Here is a 20,224-nt window from a genome sequence, read left to right on the forward strand (position 1 = left end):
GGGTGTGCGGGCCGGGGAGCGGGTGTGCGGGCCGGGGAGCGGGTGTGAGGGCCGGGGAGAGGGTGTGCGGGCCGGGGAGCGGGTGTGCGGGCCGGGGAGCGGGTGTGAGGGCCGGGGAGTGGGTGTGCGGGCCGGGGAGCGGGTGTGAGGGCCGTGGAGCGGGTGTGCGGGGAGCGGGTGTGAGGGCCGGGGAGCAGGTGTGAGGGCCGGGGAGCAGGTGTGCAGGGGTGGCCCGGGTACCTGCATGCCTAGGGCTTGTCCCTCCTCACCCCAGTTTACCACTGGGTCACAGCTTAGCCTCCAGTACTTGAAGACCCACTCCGGGCGATTTGTGAAGAAGCCAAATTGGTATCAAGGACTGAAAACAGGCAATGGCGTTTAGAAAGGAGGATTCTGTGAACAGTTGGCCAGGAGACCTGTGGGCAGCTGGGAACATGTTAGAGAGGAAGTTGAGATCAATGATAATCACAGAGTCGTCCTTCTCTTTTGGGGCTAGGTTACCAGACAGGTGGCTGAGGGAGACATGGAGAGCACATCTCTGGTCTTGGCAAAGACACTTACTAAGGCTTTCTCATTGGCATGGGGAAGAGCCTGGAGAAGTAATGGCTGTGGGACTCCCAGCTGCCTGACGGGCTCAACCAGACCCACGGTGAATGCGGGCCAAGCAGGAAGGAGGTTTCGGACGGGCGCATCCTTGACCTTCCGCTGTGCGGTGCTCTTGCTGGCGCCCAGGTGAAGCCCATCGCTTCCTGAAGCTGAAGGGACAGTTCACTTGCACAATGACGGAAGGCAGGCCTCTAACTACACTGACAGACTGGAAGGCAGAATTTACCAAGGAAAACAAAATAAGCGTAAGGTCAAAAAACAAACAAGCTGAGAACAGAGGAGCTAGATGAGCAACGGGTCTTAGCCCAGGTGGAGGGCTGGACTCCACCAGTGTGATGACCATTTCAGCGAGTACTTCAAGACACAGGGATACGACCACTCAAATCCTCCCGGGCCAGGTGGGTCAGGCCCCCCACCCCCCGGCCCCCGCCACGCACTCCTTGGTCCACGGCCGCTCACTTGTCAGGACTTGCAGCAAATTCCAGCTCCTCCCTGGGGCCTCCCACTGACCCGTCACATTCGATCCCTCGGCTCTCTGTGCCTCCACACTCTCTACTCCTCCTTTGTCTGATGTCTGTCTTCCCAAGTAGACCGTGGGCTCTAAGGGCAGAGGCGGCTTCCGCCCATCTTGGGAGGGCCCCCCCAGGCAGTGCTTGGCACTTGCAGAAACTCCGTAAAGGCTTGTTTGATGAAGAAATGAATGAGTCACTCCAATCAGATGCGACTTTTCCTCTCTGAGGTCATCTAACTTGCCTCAGGAATTCGGGGACATCTCTTACTCCTGATGGATGTAAGATCTGTTAGTGCCGGGAGCATGCCCCATTGATCTTTGAACAAGCACCTACTGGAGCATCAAGCCCAAAGGGTGGCTGAATATACGGGAGAACAAAATGACAATTCTTATAACACAGAAGTGTATACTTACCCTATTTTCAGGGCTAAATAATAAAGCTTCCTAAAGACTTTTCAACGTGAAATGAAATTTCAAATGTGTGGACATCAGTGACAAAAGCAAATGGAATACTTGTGCATTTAGCAAACGGTCTTATCAAATCAGTGGGAAATTAAATTTTAAACCCAAAGTCATTTTTATTATATTTTTCCTGTTGAAATCTGACTTGCTTCTGTCTAGTAGAAATAGGGAGTAATTTATTAAATACTCTGTGTGTCTAGTACTTCTTAAGAGAGAAAAAAAAGCAAAAACATCTTGCCCTCACCTCAAAAAGATGGTGATAAATGAAGGAAGAGTTAGGATAAAAAGAAAACAGAAATGGGGCGCCTGGGTGGCTCAGTTGGTTAAGCATCTGCCTTCGGCTCAGGTCATGATCCCAGGGTCCTGGGATCGAGCCCTGCATCGGGCTCCTTGCTGTGCGGGAAGCCTGCTTCTCCCTCTCCCTCTGCTGTTCCCCCTGCTTGTGTTCCCTCTCTCTCTCTGTCAAATAAATAAATAAAATCTTAAAAAAAAAAACAAAAAAACAAAAAACCCCAAAACAGAAACAGCTAACAGGTTGGCCTTCAGCCCAACTGAGGATTCCATGCAAACAATATTTACTGAGTACCCACAGGCTCCATGACATGAGAGAGGGAAAGTAATAAAAATCAAATTATATTTCTCTACTTGTAAGCAAGTTACATATTTGTAGATACATGGAATACATAAAATGCTCTTAAATCCACATAAATCACAACATTTCCACAATGTGAATATCCACACCTTCAATCTATATAGCACTCCACTGTTTTTAAAACATTTCCACATAAAACATCGCATTTAGGGGCCTCTGGGTGGCTCAGTCAGTTAAGCATCTGACTCTTGGTTTCGGCTCAGGTCATGATCTCAGGGTCATGAGATGGAGCCCTGCATATGGCTCTATGTTCAGCAGGGAGTCTGCTTGAGATTCTCTCTCTCCCTCTCCCTCTGTCCCTCCCCACCACCTCTCCCTCTCTCTCTCTCAAAAAGAAAAAAAAAATCTCATTTAATTTGGAAGTGAGCTAATCTAGTTAGGTTAGAGTTATGCCAATGGCTAGCTGTCCCTAAAAGCTTTGGGAGCATGGGGTGCCTGGGTGGCTCAGGCGTTAAGTGTCTGCCTTCGGCTCAGGTCATGATCCCAGAGTCCTGGGATCGGGCCCCGTGTCGGGCTCCCTGCTCAGCGGGAAGCCTGCTTCTCCCTCTCCCACTCCCCCTGCTTGTGTTCCCTCTCTCGCTGTGTCTCTCTCTGACAAATAAATAAATAAAATCTTTAGATAAAAGTTTTGGGAGCATAGAGCCAAGGTGATATTGAAGAAAAACAATGTGAGGGTAAGAAAGACCTGCTGCATTGGATACCAAGACTTATTTTAATTCAATAGCAAATAAGACAGGTTAGTTTTGGCCCAGGTGAGACAAATGGAGCACAAATAGACCCAATCCTTCCAGGGGCTCTTACAATGTGAGTGACCACGAAGGTGAGTGCAGAAAGCAAGGCCAGTCCAGTAAGTGGGGCTGAGAAACTGGTTATCTTATTTAAAAAAAGACAAAACACAGAATCAGTTTCCTATCTCAGACTTGACAAATAATTCATCTCGAGCAGCTAAAGGTCAAAATGTTAGAAATAAGACTTTAAAAGTTTTATATGAGAATAGATGAGCTTTATGACTTCAGAGTAAGGAAGACTTCTTATCACAGAAAGCACAAACCATCAAGAAAAAGACTGATAAATTCAGCTACATAAAAATTAAAAGCTTCTGCATAAAAAGGTTAAAAGATGGGCCACACACTCGATGCTATTTATAACATACATAACTGATGAATTATTATCCAGAAGATGCAAAGAATTCTCAGAAATCAATGAAAAGAGAGAGAAAAGGAGAGTGCCATGCATGTGGGTCCCGGCAGCAGGAGTCAGAGCCTCAGTGAGTCACCAGCTCCCACACAGATCTCACCCCTGATGCCCTGCGGCAGGTAGGGATGAGGAGCCCCTGGACATCGTTGGCTGGGGAGTGGGGAGTGTGCACTGCACACTGATCTGGAGGGAACTCGGTGGTATTTGGTCAAGTTGAAGATCAGAGGCTCCACAAGCCAGCAGCGTCGCCCCAGGTCTGTCCCAGAGAAAACGCCCTCCTCCACGTGCACAAGGAACGATGTGCCAGATCCTCAGAGCGGCATTGCTCATAACAGAAACAGGAAATCACAACAGCGCCTGTCCACAGGAGAACTGCCAAATGTTTGTATGGTGGGCAGCAAAACACCACACAGAAGCAAGCACAGGGAACCGACTTGAAATGATCAACATGGACATACCTCATCAATGTAGCACGGAGCGAGCTGCATGAGAATACGTGCGATGCGGCCATGTAACACAAGCCCCCCAAACAATACTATAGAGTGTCGGGATATACACAGTGGGAACATGAAGAAATCAACTGGGATGATGACATCAAATCCAGGACAAGTGCAACCTCTGGGTGATGGACCGGAATGAGATCGGGCAGGTGTGAATGGGGGCTCGCTGTATCAGTAACATTTTATTTCTTAAGCTGAATTATGAGAACATATGTATTTGTTACAATAATTTTTATTTGTATACGTGTGTGAAATATTACATAAGAAAAATTGGAAAAGGAGTAAAGTTAATATTTCTGTTTGTTGAATTTGAGTATGTTTTCTGCAGAGCAGGGGGCTTACCCAGAGTGTGGAATGTGGAGAGAAAGACGATGTTCAGGGTCATAAAGGCAATTTTCAACCTTTGATGTCCGTGGGCCCTGCCCCTGGGTTCCCAGGGAAGCTGTACTTTAATGTTCCCCAAGGTCAGAATGACTTCACCGAACTTCAAAGCATGGGCTGTTTCTGCCCTGAGCATACATTGTACATCTGCTTCGTTAGCAAATAACCTAAAAGAAACATTTCAAACTAAAGATAAGAGTAAAAATCTCCCTTAGTTCTCACACCTCCGAAGCCTGCCACCTTGCATAAAGCACAAGACAAAGTTTGTAATTTTCTGGAATGTCCTTCCTCGTGATGACTTGTAAGCCTCGATGTAACAGAACACATGTACAACCCTGTGTTACACATTCCCTCTCCTGAGCTCTCTGTTCTTTGTGAAGATTGTGTATCCCAGGCAGCTGTCCTCACTTGGGCTTGGATAAAACTCTCTTCCTTTTTTTAAAAGACATTCTCAAAGGTTTATTCATTTTGTGTCAGCAAGGGTCACCTCGGAATTCATCCGGCTTTACCTCTCTGGATGAGTTTGTCCGAAGACTAGGAGGCCTCAGTGTTTGTAAGCGCTGACATTCACGGAAACCTACATAGGTTGTTAGTGTTAAGTTTGTCTGCAATGATGAGACAAGCCCTTAGATTGAAGGGCCCCGGGATATCAAGCGCGGAACATTCTACATCCCTGTGAACTCCCTGTCTCTGAGATCTCTCTACGGGGACCCACATCATGGCTGCCGAGGGACAAGGGAAGCTCTGCAGAGACCCACCACGTCCGTCCTCATCCTGTGTGGGCTGTGGCACTCCCAGAAAACACTGTGTTCCCCATGATTGCTCGGGAACTTGATGCAGTCTAGTGTGGGGGGGGGCACCGCGCAGGGAGGGGCAGGTGGCTCCCTCCCAGTTCATCGTCCCCCAGACACAGGGGGCTGGTGTCGGACATGGGATCCCAGTGCTTCATTTGACTCTGAAATGGGATAGAACTGGGACAGCAACGGTGCAGGTGTCCTTTTGGAGTCAGGACACCTGAGAGCTTTCCCGTGGGACAGCTGGGTTTCTGAGAGGTTGTGGGGAGGATTCCGTCCGTGGATTTTCCCAGCGTCCGACACCTGTCATTGGCAGGGCACCATTTGAAACATGGCAAGCCAAGGTCAGGTGGAGCTCAGGTAGGAGCTGGGCAGCCTGAAGCACCACCACGGAGCCTGGGGGGGGCCCATGCACACGGCACGCCGAATGAACTCCTTCAGCCTGCGCACAGGATGTGATGTCAGGGATGGTGGAGGGGCCAGGGACCCTGCCCCCAGCACCTGTCAATGGGGCACCCAGTGCTGGGAGGCAGAGCCGGGGGGGAGGGGGGGGGACTGCCCTTGGAAGGGGTGAGGCTGCAGCTAAGCACTTCTCCCTCCACACCCCTTCTAAAGGTCACCAGGAAAATGGGATGAAAAGCCATTTTCATTTGAAAAGTAATTTCAAATTACTATGAAAAGAAGAGATTTAATAAAACAAAGAAAAGCTGCATTCTTACTAACATTCTGTGACAACATTCCCAGGAGGAGGCTGTTCCACTGTGAAGTTTTTAACTATGAGCGACACTATTTTAAAATACACGTGTACTAACACATTCCCCGTGCAGACGGCTCTGGCACTGAGATGTGGTCTGAACAAATGGTCTGGGAAATAACTGCTTTACAGTTAGTGTGTGGAAGTTTCAAGTTTACTTAAATGGGAACATCACAGTTCACTAAAAAGTAAGAAAAACATCTTACTTTCTTTTAAAACTTTCCCCCCAACACAGGATTGCTCATGTGACCTATTTGGTCGTTTGGAGTGAGCCTGTGGAAAACTAAAAAAGAAAGAGAGAGACAGAGAGAAGAAAGAAAAGAAAGGAAAGGAAAGGAAAAGAAAGGAAAAGAAAAAAGAAAAGAAAAGAAAAAGGCCAGAAGCAAATAAAGGAATGAACTCCACATTTGCTGCTGTGTAGAGTGGCCCACGGCTCCCTGACAGGGGGTGACTGCAGAATCGTGAGCTAAGTCCACCAGTTATTAGATGGTTGACCTCGGTCAGAGCGGATGGGAGAACCTTCTGGCTGGGCCACGGAGATGGAGGTGAGCCTGGGATGGGGGGGTCTGGGAGCTTGGGCCCGTGGACCTTCAGCAAGTCACCTACAAATGGTGCCCTGCCTCACATGCAAGGCCAAGTTAATAAAAGGGCGTCCATCACGGGGCTGTGCACTGTGAGGCTCAAACATAACATGTAATATGCTCAGAACACAGTGCACATGAGGTCTGGGGAAGAAAACCACGATCAAGCCTGAATTTTTTTTTTTTTAAAGATTCTATTCATTTGACAGAGAGAGAGAGCACAAGCAGGGGGAGGGGCAGAGGGAGAGGCAGACTCCCCACTGAGCAGGGAGCCCAACGTGGGGCTCCATCCCAGGACCCTGAGATCATGACCCGAGCTGAAGGCAGACACCCAACCGTCTGAGCCACCCAGGAACCCCTGAATTTTCTTTAGCAAAGTAATTATTCACACTACTCAAGACAACGAATAAAACTATAAGCCTGTGCCATCCAGAACATCAGCTAGGGGCTCCATGGGCCGCGGCCCCCACATAGCCTTGGGGCCTCTGCCCCATTCCCTCCCTCCACGGGTGCCAAGGGCACACTGCTCTCCCCTGCATAGCTTTCCATTCTTGCATTCATGCTCCCACTCCTGCCTCCCCTGGAAGCACTGCCAATCAGACTATCTCTGAAGACTCTGCCCACACAGAAGTTGTAACTTGCAACCAAGTTATCTGCATTTGGGTCCTGGTTCCGAAGGCCCACAGGCATGGTCTCTGGACATTTGTTCATCATATCAGGGAAGACGCCTGCCCCCAGACACTCTCCTTTTTTCAAAAACCTGCAGTTTCACAGTAGGTTCAGAGTAGGTTCCTACTGTGATTTATGCTACATAGGACATAAAATCTCACAGCACCAAAATGATCTCTAGACTATTACTCTTATCTCCTCAATTAGATTGTAGGCTCTTAAAAGGTAACATCTGGGTCATCACTTAGCCTAAAAGATCAGATTCAATATGGGGTCCTAAAGTTCTGACTTGGAACTTAAAAACTGCTTGTTAAGGTTTAATCCAATTAGAATATCAGAAATTACATTTATAAATCTCTATGAGATATTCCTATTTAAGTCTTATAATATCATGTTTTCTATCTAGGCACTTAAAATTTGATGTGACATTATAGCACAAAATTAACACATAAACTATGATTCTAACAGTAAAAGGGCATGCGGGGGTGGCATTTTAAAAAGAAGTGTGTGCAGGAACTCTCTCACACTCCCCTTTATGCATTCAACTGGGATGTTTCAGAGGTGACAGAAAAATAAAAATAGCATACAAATTTAATTGAAAAGAACAAACCAAAAGGTTGCTTTCTGTGGTGATAAGACTTGAGATGAAAACATACGACTAATGATTGAGATACAAAGGCATTAGCCTGCCCAAGACACGGCAACCCAAACAGAAAGCTTGTTACTTTGCAGGTTGAGGTGAATTTAGCTTAAGACACAAAGTTGCCACCCATTTTCAGATCTCCAGCCTCTGGGCTGATTCCCCACTGGAGGTTCAGAACCATGGTTAATGTCTAGGAAAGTAGAGTCAGCCCAAGGCCCCCATAGATGGGAGCAAGGGGAACTCCCCAAGTTAGATTCCTCAATACATTTCTGTTATAGGTACAGCCCAGGGCTATAGTTTCAGCAATTCCTGTCTATCTGAAAATAAAATGGTAGACATCAAACTATTAAAATAGATCAGGGGTGCCTGAGTGGCTCAGATGGTTGGGTGTCTGCCTTCGTCTCAGTTCATGATCTTGGGGTCCTGGGATCGAGCCCCGCATCAGGCTCCCCGCTCAGCAGAGAGTCTGCTTCTCCCTCTCCCTCCGCTTGTGCTCTGTCTCTCTCTCTCAAAATGAATAAAATCTTTAAAAATAAATAAATAAATAAATAAAATCGATCAGATTTCGGCCTTCTGTACACTATTTCTTTTGAGACCCAGAGACCAGAGTGCTTGTAGAGAGTTAAAATTGATTCCTTTGAAATATGCCTACCTGTTCACCATGGGGAAACCAAGCTAAAGAGACCCCTTGCCTTCCTTGCCTTATTAGATGAGAAAAACAAGTAGCACTGATAATTTAGTTCTGCACAAATATATCCTGAACACAGCACCCTATGGAAACCTGGATGCCTAAGCAGCATTGCGAAGGGCAACAAAGGGACTCAAACCATGGCAGAAGACAGCTAACACAGATGTTAAGGCTAAATGGTTGCACATGACACCATCAAGAAAGTGAAGACAACCCACAAAGTGGGGGGAAATACCTGCAAATAATGTATCTGATAAGGGACTCATATCTAGAATATACAAGTAACACTTGCAACTCAATAATTTAAAAAAATCACCTAAGGGGTAAAAATGGTCAAGTGATCTGAAGAGACATGTCCCCAAAGAAGACATGGCCAATAAGCACATAAGAAGATGCCCAATCCCACCAATCAGTAGGGAGACACAACTCGGCCACAGTGAGATACCACTTCACACCCACCAGGATGGCTGTAATCCAAACCGTGAACAAGAGAAGTGTCGGACCCCTCCATCACTGCTGGACTCCTCCATCAAATACTGCAGCCACTTTGGAAAAGTCTGGAAGCTCCTCAGAAGCTTAAGCACAGAGTTACGACGTGCTCTTGCAATCCCACATCTAGGTATACGCCCAAGAGATACGAAAACATACGTCTGCTCAAAAACTTGTCCATAAATGCTCATCGCAGCTTTAATCACAGAAGCCAGAAAGTAGAAACAACCTAGACATCGATCAGCTGTGTACTGGGTGAATAGTGCATGCTGTGTCCATTCAAGGAGACGTCTGGCCACAAAGACAGACACCTGCTGCTACATGGATGAACTTTAGGAACGTGACGGTAAGTGAATGAAGCCAGTCACAAAACCACCGATTTCACTTATAGGAAATGCCTCAAGTAGGCCAATCTGTAGAGACAGAAAGTAACTCGTAGCTCACTAGAGCTGTTGGAGGGTCAACGGAGGGGAAAACAGGTATCACAGCCATTGTCCAGAGGTTCCACTTGGGGTGAGGAAAAGTTCTAGATTGTGCTGATGGTTGTACAACTCTGTGAAGAGACCAAAAACCCTGGCGTGGATACTCATCTGGGTGAAATGGATGGGATATGAATTAGATCTCATAAAGCTGTTTATAAAAGCAAGAAAAAATTCATGGCATTCAAGGGAATGTGGAACTAAACAATCCTGAGGACATTCAAAGAAGGGACTTTCTTGGCGACTTTTATGAGAGCTCAGCTTAAACATGGTGCACAGTACATTTCTCCTTGTGCATCTAATTTCAAATCCTGAGTCAATTCTCAGAAAAAAATGTGGAACTTTTCACAAGGACCCCCCCCCCCAGGAGGCATGGCTGGAGCTACAATGGGCAATCTCCCCAGGATATCCGCTCATTGACGATGCCAGAGAATTTAGGATGGAAAGAAGAACACAATTAGGCAATGGAGCGTCCCCCCCCCTTGCCCCCCTCCAAGGGCATGAAGGAAGCTCCCTCCACCACTGAAAAAAAGAGGCAGTCAGCAGGTTAGAAGCTGGAAACCTCTACTCATTCGTATGGAGGTAGCAAGTATCCTTATATCTCTGTAAACAATCCAGTTTGGTGCTACAAAAATAAAAAATGCTCAACTCGAAATTCTCACATCTAATTTAACAATCTATTCATATGTGGAAGAAACAAATCCACATCTGAGAATTTCCAGTTACAGATTTGGGATTATTTCCCTCTGTGAGGGAGACAAAATCAGGAGTAACATTTGAGTCTCTGGGGACATATAACATTTTGACTATTGTTTGGATCTGAAAGGCCATTAAAGCGTATGTCTCTGGACACCACACAGATAGAGGCAACATTCTGAAATTGGTAAAAGGGTCTAATGGCTTTTTTCCTCTGAGTCTTACAGAACTTCCCCTCATTTATTTCTTGCTCCGTTCTTCTTCAAGGAAAAACTTCCTCAGCTGCGTTAGCCTTCAATCTTGGCCCCTCACAGATGGGGAATTATTCTTTAGATGTTTATTCTGTTTCTTCTAAAGTTGATGTATATTTAGACAGAAAGCCATGTTTATTCCCAAATCCAAACAACCAGGAAGCTAAGGATATTTTTTTAAAAAGAGAAAAAAATCAAACAGGTGTTGGCAAGGGTGTGGAGAAAGGGGAACCCTCCAGCACCGTGTTGGGACTGGTGCAGCCCCCGTGGAAAACAGTGTGGAGGCTCCTCAAAAAAATGAAAATAGAACCACCCTATGATCCAGTCATTGCACTACTAGGTATTTATCCGAAAAATACAAAAACACGAATTCGAAGGGATACATGCAGCCCTATGTTTGTTTATAGCAGCATTATCTACAATAGCCAAACTATGGAAGCAGCCCAAGTGTCCACCGACTAATGCTTGGATAAAGATGTGGTGTATACACAATGGAATATTACTCAGCCATAAAAAAAGAATGAAATCTTGTCATTTGCAACAACATGGATGGAGCTGGAGAGTATGATGCTAAGTGAAATAAGTCAGTCAGACAAAGACAAATACCGTATTTGTCATATGTGGAATTTAAGAAACAAAACAAAGGAGCAAAGGAAAAAATGAGAGAGAGAGAGAGAGAGAGAGAGAGACACCAAGAAGCAGACTCGGAACTACAGAGAACACACTGATGGTCACCAGAGGGGAGGTGGGCGGGAGGATGGGGGAAAGAGGCGATCGAGACTAAGAGTACACATATCGGGATGAACCCTGAGTAATGTGTAGAACTGTTGACTTACTATATTGTACACCGAAACTAATATAACACTGTGTGTTAATTATACTGGAACTTAAAAAAATTTTGAAAAACGAAAGAGAAACATGAACTGACCATAAAGAGCTAAACAATTTAAGGCTGGGGATTTATTCTGAAGTGCAAGTTCTAGAATATATAACGGGGTCAGCCCAAATTCAACCTGATGTCCACTGACGTCTGGAAAATGCTCAGGTAGGGGGGCAGTGGGGGGCTCTGTTATTTCCACTCTAGGACTAACGGGTGGAGACGTTTAGTGCTTCCTCTGTGGATCAAGCTTTGTCTAAACTGGTGGCTTTCTTGCTGGGGTTCTCTAGGACCCTGGGGTCGTATGGCCTGGCCTCCCACCCACGGGGGAGACAGGGGCGAGAGGGAATGCACAGGGAGATGAAGATGCCCCCTCCTCCACAACCAGAGCGGCTCTTCTCCAAAGTCTGTCTCATATACTGTGGCTCTGCACATGATGTTTGAAAACAGTGTTCCAGGGTGTGAGACACAAGCAGAAACCTGGATTTAAATTTACTTTCAGGGTCGTCACGGAAAGGACTGCCGGACTGTCTGGCGATTCCGTCGTCCTTCCAAGATATAACACTTGTAGCTACAGCGGTGAACACCAGGTCTGATATTTGTACTGACGACCTAGGGACACTGAAACATCGAAAAGTCTCTTATATATGACCCAAAGCTTGATTTTATTCAGGAAAGTTTTGCTATCAAGTATATTTTATTAACCTATAATTATTTGAAAAAGGGGAAATCACAAACTGGAATATTCCTGTAATCAGAAAATACCTTTCTACATCTATTTCAAGATAAAGAGAATTTATTAGCTTCGGATCACTTGTTCTCTTTTACACATTTTTCTGATCATTCTTACCCTTTTTTTTCTTGTTTTGATTTTTGTTCTCTACGCTCATCTCCTCACTAGATCTTTTGCTATGTAGTTCAACGCAGGAATGGCTTCCCAGATACAGCAATACTTCGTGGTAAACAGCATGTAAACAGGTGCGCTGAATGGGTCACGTGAGCACGTGAGGCACTCGGTACAACGTGTGGCAGACCAATTTAATAAATGTATAAAAAGCAAGTTATTACTCTTGTCACACCCAAGCAGTGTGACAAGATCATGAAAGGTAAAAGCAAATGGCTCTTGTTCTTTCCTGTGAATAAAGTAATCCAGCCAACATAGACAAGGCGATAGAGTGGGGGTGAAAATTAAGGTGAATCTCCTGAGTTTTGAGAGAATTAGTTGACCATCACCTACAAGCACAAATCAAGAACACAGTTCAGAGGAAAGAACTCAGGATGGTAAATGAAAATAAGATCCTAGGAATTAGCTGACATGTTTCCTGATGCTGAACACTCCTGAATGCGTTTAGGGCAAAGTTTGTGGATACCTCCGGGGCAGAAAAGGTGGTCTGTGCATGAGTCTTCATATATCGTAGTTTTGTAGACTGTTTTATACGACCATTTCCTTCTAATAATTTATCAAAATATGGTCACTACAGTTAAAAGACAGTGCTGGTGAAAATTTGGCCATAAAAGTATGTGGATAATAACAGCAAAGAAAACAATGTTATAATGTTCTCATAAAATTTATTCTATAAAGAGTACATGCATATCCACCTATTAGGTACAGTGATAACCAAATAATTTTAAGAAGTGGGGAGCTAAGTATGACAAAACAATTTTCCTAGAATCAAGACCCATTTTTATCTTGTTTTTCTTTTTAAAGATTTTATTTATTTATTTGACAGAGAGACACACAGTGAGAGAGGGAGCACAAGCAGGGGGAGTGGGAGAGGGAGAAGCAGGCTTCCGGCCAAGCAGGGATCCCGATGCGGGGCTCGATCCCAGGACCCTGGGATCGTGACCTGAGCCGAAGGCAGACGCTTAACGACTGAGCCACCCAGGCGCCCCAAGACCCATTTTTATCTTGTTTTGAATGCTTACTTCTTTATATTATTATTTATATATTCTAGATTTTAGACTGGAGATTACTGTGAGAAAGAAAAGTTGACAGAAAAGGAACAAAAGTATCCTTAGGCCCGGTAAACACACTGAAAGAAGAGAACAATGATTGCAGACATGTAATACCTTTCGTCTGTTTCAATGAATGAAAACAACCTAACTTTAATTTTCCCCAAGGTATCACCTCAATTAAATTGGAAAATCTGAAAAAGCATTTCTCCTTTGTTTTGAAACATCAATTTAAAAACATTATTATTGAGTTGTCCAAATACATATCCTATTAAGGCATGTTCCTATTCTATCAGAATCCTATCAATGTTTCTAAAAGGGTTAAATAGTATACGACCTATGTCCATTTACGCTAAAGAACTGGTACCAAAAATGCATCAGCAGCACCAAGTGCCCCTCCCAGGGAGCAGCATTCGGCTGTGATTCCTCTGGGGACCTGCCCAGCATGCTCTGCTCTGCCCCTCACTGCAGTCTTTACCACGGTGACACAAAACCAGGGCAAAGGGGGGAAACAAGATGCAGTGGAAGACACCTCTTCTCAGTCATTTTAAAGGCATCAAAAGCCTTGTGGTTTAGTGGAACGATCAGTTCTCTGGGGTCTGAAACCCTGGACTCCTGAAGGGGCTGGACCTGCTAACCTCCTGAATTCGCTCCCTCGGGACAGGGCTGGGAAGCAGCCACACGTGTGAACTGAGCACCGTATGTAGCAGGCATCTGCTCCAGGGTCTCTAGAACTCAGACACAATGTATACCTCATATGAGGTTCCCCTCCTCATTTTTTAGACAGAAACATCGCTGGGATGGCACTTTCCTGGCCCCAGTATGCAGAACAGGTAATGCGGCCTGAACATGCTATTTTGGCTCTAATGTACATCCTAATGGTTGAGGGCACATGCTTTGGAGGCAGGAGAACCTAGTTTGAGTCTGGATTCTCCATTTATAGTACTATCAGCACGACCCCTGTCAAGCTGTCTGACATTTAGTATTCAGTTTCTCATCGGTAAAAAGAGTATAATTTACTTACTTTTTAAGGGTTCTTATACAGAGCTAATTAAATCATATGTGTGTTCCAGGATGGTTTTATTTGCATAAGCGAAAACTCAAATGAAACTGGCTTAAAGCATAAAAGGAATTGGCTAGATCGTATAACTAAGTGTCCCAAGGTAATACGGACTGCAGGTGTGGGCTGATACAGGGCTCCGATTTCACTTCTGCACGGTTGGCTCTGCCCTCCTCTGTATATTGGCTCCATCTGTAGACCGGGCTACCTCATGGTCTCCTACACGTACCCACATGAGTACTTACAAACACATGTACCCATAAACCTACATGTATAGAGACGGGATCATTTTGTTCTAAGCCCCAGACTGTCAAAGAGAATATTTCTTACTCTGCTAAGAAAGAAAACTTGCGTAAATCAACTTTCAGACGGCTCTATTTCCTGCACTGCAGGACCTAGAACATGCACGAAGGCTTGTGGACTGGAAAAATCGTCGTCATGCTACTCCTGGTTTTGCCTCTCCTTCTCTCCTCCCAGATGGAGGCTCTGGGAGTGTGCCGTATCTGCCGCCATGTCAGTGACAGCATGCGACTGGGGACGCGACCAGCACGCGGACAGTAACCACAGATCGCCACGTGTCTACAAACACGAGGAAGAGCTGCCAGTGATGATAAGGACCGCACGGGAGGGACATTCCCAGAGTACTTTGGTTATGCAGACTTAGGGGAAGTACGACGACGCCATTCTGGAATCTTTCATCATCGATACTGTACAAACTCGAATCCCTCCTCGGTCTCCTAACAACGATTTTCCGCTGTTGTGTAGATGATAACCCCCATTTCCGTAAAGCTTCAGCTAGTGTCGAATGGCGCCAGCAGCAGTCAGGGATGCCCCGCGGGGTGTGAGCGGAAGGCTCCGGCGTGGACCTCCCCGGGCGCCCACGAGCAGCCGGTCACCTGGACACACGAACATCCTCTGCGTTCTCTGTCTGCTGCGTTCTCTGACTTCAGATTCACTAAGATGTCAGTCTCTCTCCAACGTCCCTCTCCAAGTCCTGTTTTGTTTTCCCCTCCGATTTTTCTTTGGTGTGGCCACCCCTGGATCCCAGAGCTCTGCCCACCAGTCTTGGGGTAAGCTCAGGGCAGCAGGACGGAACTAGGTTGTCCCCGCTTACAAGAGTCTAGGGGGGACTCCTGGGTCCTGCTGGGGAAGCTCACGGCTCAGCATGTCCCCAACCCCGTGTCTGCCCGGTGTAATGTAAGCAACCAAATAGCAACTCCAGTATTCCCGGCCCCTCCACCATATGCTGACAGACGACGGCCCTCCCTGCAGGGTAGATACGAGGAAGACTGCAGGCCGTGGAAAAGCAGAAGACACCTGTAGACACGCTGAGTTCATTCCGGGCTCACGTCCCATCCCTCTGTTCTGTGCCCCTGCCCTGCGCCACCTTCCTTCCCTCTCGGCTGCGAGCAGTCCTGTGTCTCTAATGTAGGTTAGAGATGCCTCTGTGGAGCCCACGGGGAACTCTCCTTCGATTCCCGTCTGCCGCGCTGTGTTCATGCTCGGGGGGGAGGGCAGTGGGACTCTACAGTTTGGGTGTCGACTGCTTCCCACATTCTGATGTTCTTTCCGAAGTGGCCACTACCAAGTCCTCTCCATGTCAGTCTCTGCTCTTCCTTTCAAGCATCCTTCTCCGTATGTCTGCCCACCTGCCCCTGCTCCCCCTCCATGTCTGCCGACTGCACTCTCCCCATCGTTCCCTCCATCTTCCCTTCTCCTTGTTCCCCGTCCTTCTCCCTCCTCCATGCCCACCCCTTGATTATTTCTTTTTTAAAAATAAGTCGTTGTTTGGTGTTATCAGACCACACAGAGAAGGGGCACCTGGGTGGCTCAGTCAGTTGAGTGTCCGACTCTTGATTTTGGCTCAGGTCATGATCTCAGGGTCATGAGATCGAGACCCACGTCGGGCTCCATGCTCACTGGGGAGTCTGCTTGAGATTCTCTCTCTCCTCTGCCCTTCCCCTGCTTGTGTGCTCTCTAAATAAATAAATACATAAATAAATAAGATCTTAAAAAAAAAAAAAAGAACACACAGAGAAGACTTAGCCTGAGGAAAAGGAGGTGTCCATTCCTATCAAATTTTTAGGACCTTTTCTGGTATTTCAAGTCCTTAGTGAAAAGCATGTGTGCAGACTTCCAAAGTTGGAGGGGAAGCTTGGTCCAGGAATCAGGAGAAATTCCACTGCCAACACACGCCCGCCTCTGCTGGACCCCCTCACTTGAAGTGCTTTGGCAGTCTGACGTGCTGTTCGGCAAGCCCGCGGACGGCAGGGCCAGCTCTGGCAGAAGGTAACGCTCAGTGCTGCAAACCCACTGGAGCGTGAGCCTCCTCAAACACTTCCGTCTACCACACTACTTTGCCAGCACATCGCCGTCTGGGGGCACCTTGACCTGGGACCGGAAAGGAGAGCCCAAGGTGGCTCCCCAGCCTGCACCCTGTGATCTTCCCACTCAACCCACCGCCCCCCGGGGCAACTCTCGCCCACGGCCTCGTCGTTGTCCATGGCTCCGCTCTCACTTAGGCTGGGATCTGGGTCTGGGGGAGCTGTGAGCCCTGCCAACCCTCATCAAAAGCTGCTTTCCTGCTCCTCCTGCCATCCTAGGGTCCGCTTCCCACACCCCATGTGGGAGGGGCTTTCCAAGGCAGATATGGCCCTGTCAGTCCTCGGAAGCACCCCCTTCAGGGTGTCACTGTCTTTAGGCTGAGATCCGACCCCTCCTCGGCTCTGGTCCTCCCGCTCTGGGTGCGCCGGCCTGTGGCTGCCCCCCCAGGGCCCCTGCACCTGCTTCTCCCTGAGGAACACTCAGAGACACCAAGAGCCATGGCCCCACTTTGTCCCCCCTGCTAAAATGACCCCAGATGTTTCCTGGGCCACCCTATCAGAGCTTGCTCTCTGTCCCCCTGGCTTCTTGCTCACTCTGTGTGGCTTTTCTCCCCACACCGTCACTACTGGTACATTTTTCTATGTCAATCTGGCCTTTTCTCTTCCCCAGGAGAATGCATCTCCATGAGCACAGGCTTCACCCCTCAAGCGAGTGCTCCATAGATCTTTACCACGTGAGTGCTGGTGAGGCTGAGCTTCCCGGGTGCCCCACAGGCCTCTGAGAAAGCCGCGGCCACCGCTGGTGGTGGGTCCAGCCTTGCGCCAGGGAGGACCCTCAGACACACCGTGCTGACCCCGACAGGCCCCAAGATGCCTCACTTCCTGACATGCTGTCCTCCTGGAGGCCAGAGGACAGCCCATCGCCTTATGGTGCCTCTTCCACAACTGGGGGTCCAACTCAAAACCAGGTGACCTGCTGGGACGGTCCCATCTGCTGCTGTGACAAATCACAAACTCAGCCTTCCATCTGGCCAAGGATGCTGTGCCCGCCCCCCCCCCCCCCCCCCCCCCCTCCGCAGCATGCCGGCCAGTGTGCCACACGTGGACCCTGGGCTGGGCCCTCTGATGCTCCCAGGGCTGATGGGGGACTCCTGCCATCGGCGTCCCAGCAGGACACACGGCCGTGCTCACCGCCTGCTGTTGTCAGCATTTCAGCTGAGTGTCCCAACTGGAAAAGAAGCGCGTGGACTCCCCTGGGTGTCGAGCCAGCGGGCCCTTCTCTGGCAAGCTGCAAAGAACACCTCGTTCCTGCACGCGCAGGTGCTTCTCCGGGTGTGGCTCCCTGCTTGCGCACCACATGTCAGGGTTCACGGGGGAAGGGAAAATGAGGAGGGAGCGTTGGGGACAGAGGGAGGGGCAAGAAGAGCTTTTTATGACTTCTGAAGTTATCAGATAGGGTGGCTTTTCTCTTTCTAACTAAGGCGTGTCCTGGGTGCAGGCAGCAGTGAGACTTCAGGTCATGTCAGAATGAACAGCTGCCCTTCTGGAACTTTAGAGAACCATGACCTTCCTGCCTAAACCATGAAGGAAGGACGTAAATCGTTCTTGGCCGGCAAGGGCTGACCCAGGGCAGCAAGAGGAAGCAGCACGGGATTGCAGAGGGGGTGCCTGGAGGCTGCGGAGTCTGACACGGGGGCCCCGGAGGTCATGGGTACAGAGGGAGCCCTTGGCAGAACCTGGCTCCTTCCGCTCCGTTCACCAGCTGGGAAGCCGTCTTGGGCGCCAAAGCTTTAAAGTGACATTATCTGTCACGAAAAACCAGCATGAGGACTTGGAGAGCTTTTACATTTGAGGAGAAACTGCTTTCAGAGAGTCACAGAAACCGTCTTCTTGGAATTAAACCCATTCTCCCGTAAGCACGAGCTTTGAAAGTAAAAATCCTTATTGGCTTTTATTGTTTCTCAGTTTTTAAAAATTGCTGGTGGTCACACATGTCACAATTTCTGAGATCTTAAGAGGTTAATAGTTTCTCAAACTTTTAAGATATTTTACTATGCTTTTAAAAATTTTAAGTGCTCGAAATGATTTTTTCCCCACAATCTTTGCTGCGGGACGGCACTCTCAGCAGCTACACTGGGAGTGTAGACTAGATGCCACTTCTACGGAAAAGTTTCAAATGCGAATAGCAGCCTTACAGTTGTGAGCTGCCCAGCGCCCGGACTGTGCTAAGCTGACGTGCACTTTTATAAGGATTTCTTCTTTCTTGCACGGACACAGTGGTCTTACCTCCCCCCATCATTAGTACTGGGTCACGACCACTTTTTCCTACACTTTAACTCCCTAAATGAAAGCCCTATAGGTAATTCCTAGGCACGTGGTGAACACTCAGTTAATACGTGAGGCCTCCAAGGACATCACACGTGCTAGAAGACGCGCCGTGCACGGACAGCATCCACTTAAGACACAGCTGGACAAGAGTCCTGAGGGTTGCTCACGCTGTCCCTGGATGCAGAGCCGCCGGAGTGGAGCCTGATGGGTTCCCGATCAGCTGCAGGTTGGTTCGAAAAGGTTTTATGTAAGTTCACACATGGCCACTATGCACTGAGCTAGCACGGAGGAGTCGGGCCCACATCGATGACAGCATCGGGGAGGACAGGTGTGCTCTTCCCCTGACCCAGCAGGAGGACATGTGACTTGGGGAATTTTACAAAAACCCAGAACATCACAGAAATGGGTGACTGAGCCCACATCACAAGGAAGACCTTCTCCCGTTGCTTCTCTATTCAACACCGTCCTCCCCTCAGATGTGATTTTGAACACAAACCACCCTCTATGTGAGGACTCAGGGCATCACACTCTACTCCATCCTGGGTCATTCAGCAGTGACTACCTTTCTGCACCAATTCCCACAGAGCTTCTCTGTCCAAACCCAAGTGCTCCAGAGCCAGGGTCCCCCGGGGAAGGAGGTCGCCCTGTCCTAATGCCTCAATGGAGGAGCTCTGAGCAAAGGGGGAGGCTGGGTGCATGGGCCTGGGCCCGGGGGCGGCCAGTAAGGGGGCACGGCACCGAGGGTTGAGGGAGGGTCTGTGAATGGGTGGGTCTGGGTGCAGCACTAGAAGGGACAGCAGAAGGCCACACTCAGCCCTCGCTCTGTGGGTGGGACCCGGAGACAGTAGCAGGAAGCTCGAGCCGGCCGTGCCCATCACCCCTAGTGAGTAGAAGCCCCATCAGGGTCACGGTGGTGTCTCCAATCTGTACCCCTTCTCCCTCCCTTGTACACATGCAAAATGACTACGGTTCATTCTAACGAGTCACTCTTAACGTTCTTATGCCAACTCTTGGAGTCCTATTGTCCTGAGCCTCAAAACACAGGCTGTTAAAGAAAAAAGTGCTACGTACTGATAAAGATTTTCCGACAGTCTAGATCTTTCCAGCCATTGCAGCGCACCGCGAGCATGTCCGCGAGCCCTATGGACATCAGCTTCCGCATGTCCTATCAGATCGGACATTGTCATCCACTTCGCTGTTGGAGAGGATCCTACAAAGTCTTGATCGTGCAAGATCTAGAAACATAAGACCTAGAAATACGGAAGTCATGCCTGACCTCCTGCTGTTTCTTGGCATTCTCTGGGGTGAGGGCAGTCAGCTCTAACCGCC

At 48.2% G+C, this 20,224-nt stretch overlaps 1 protein-coding gene across 1 annotated transcript in view; it reads right to left on the bottom strand.

Moving 5' to 3' along the window:
* The window catches only part of LOC118001843 (ribosomal protein S6 kinase alpha-2-like), a 155,719-nt gene that overhangs the window by 126,983 nt on the left and 8,512 nt on the right, over positions 1–20,224 (bottom strand). The gene's annotated exons all lie outside the window — the stretch shown is intronic.

Source organism: Mirounga leonina, unplaced genomic scaffold, assembly GCF_011800145.1.
Source record: "Mirounga leonina isolate KUSES-001 unplaced genomic scaffold, KU_Mleo_1.0 Mir_54, whole genome shotgun sequence".
Lineage (NCBI taxonomy): Eukaryota > Metazoa > Chordata > Mammalia > Carnivora > Phocidae > Mirounga > Mirounga leonina.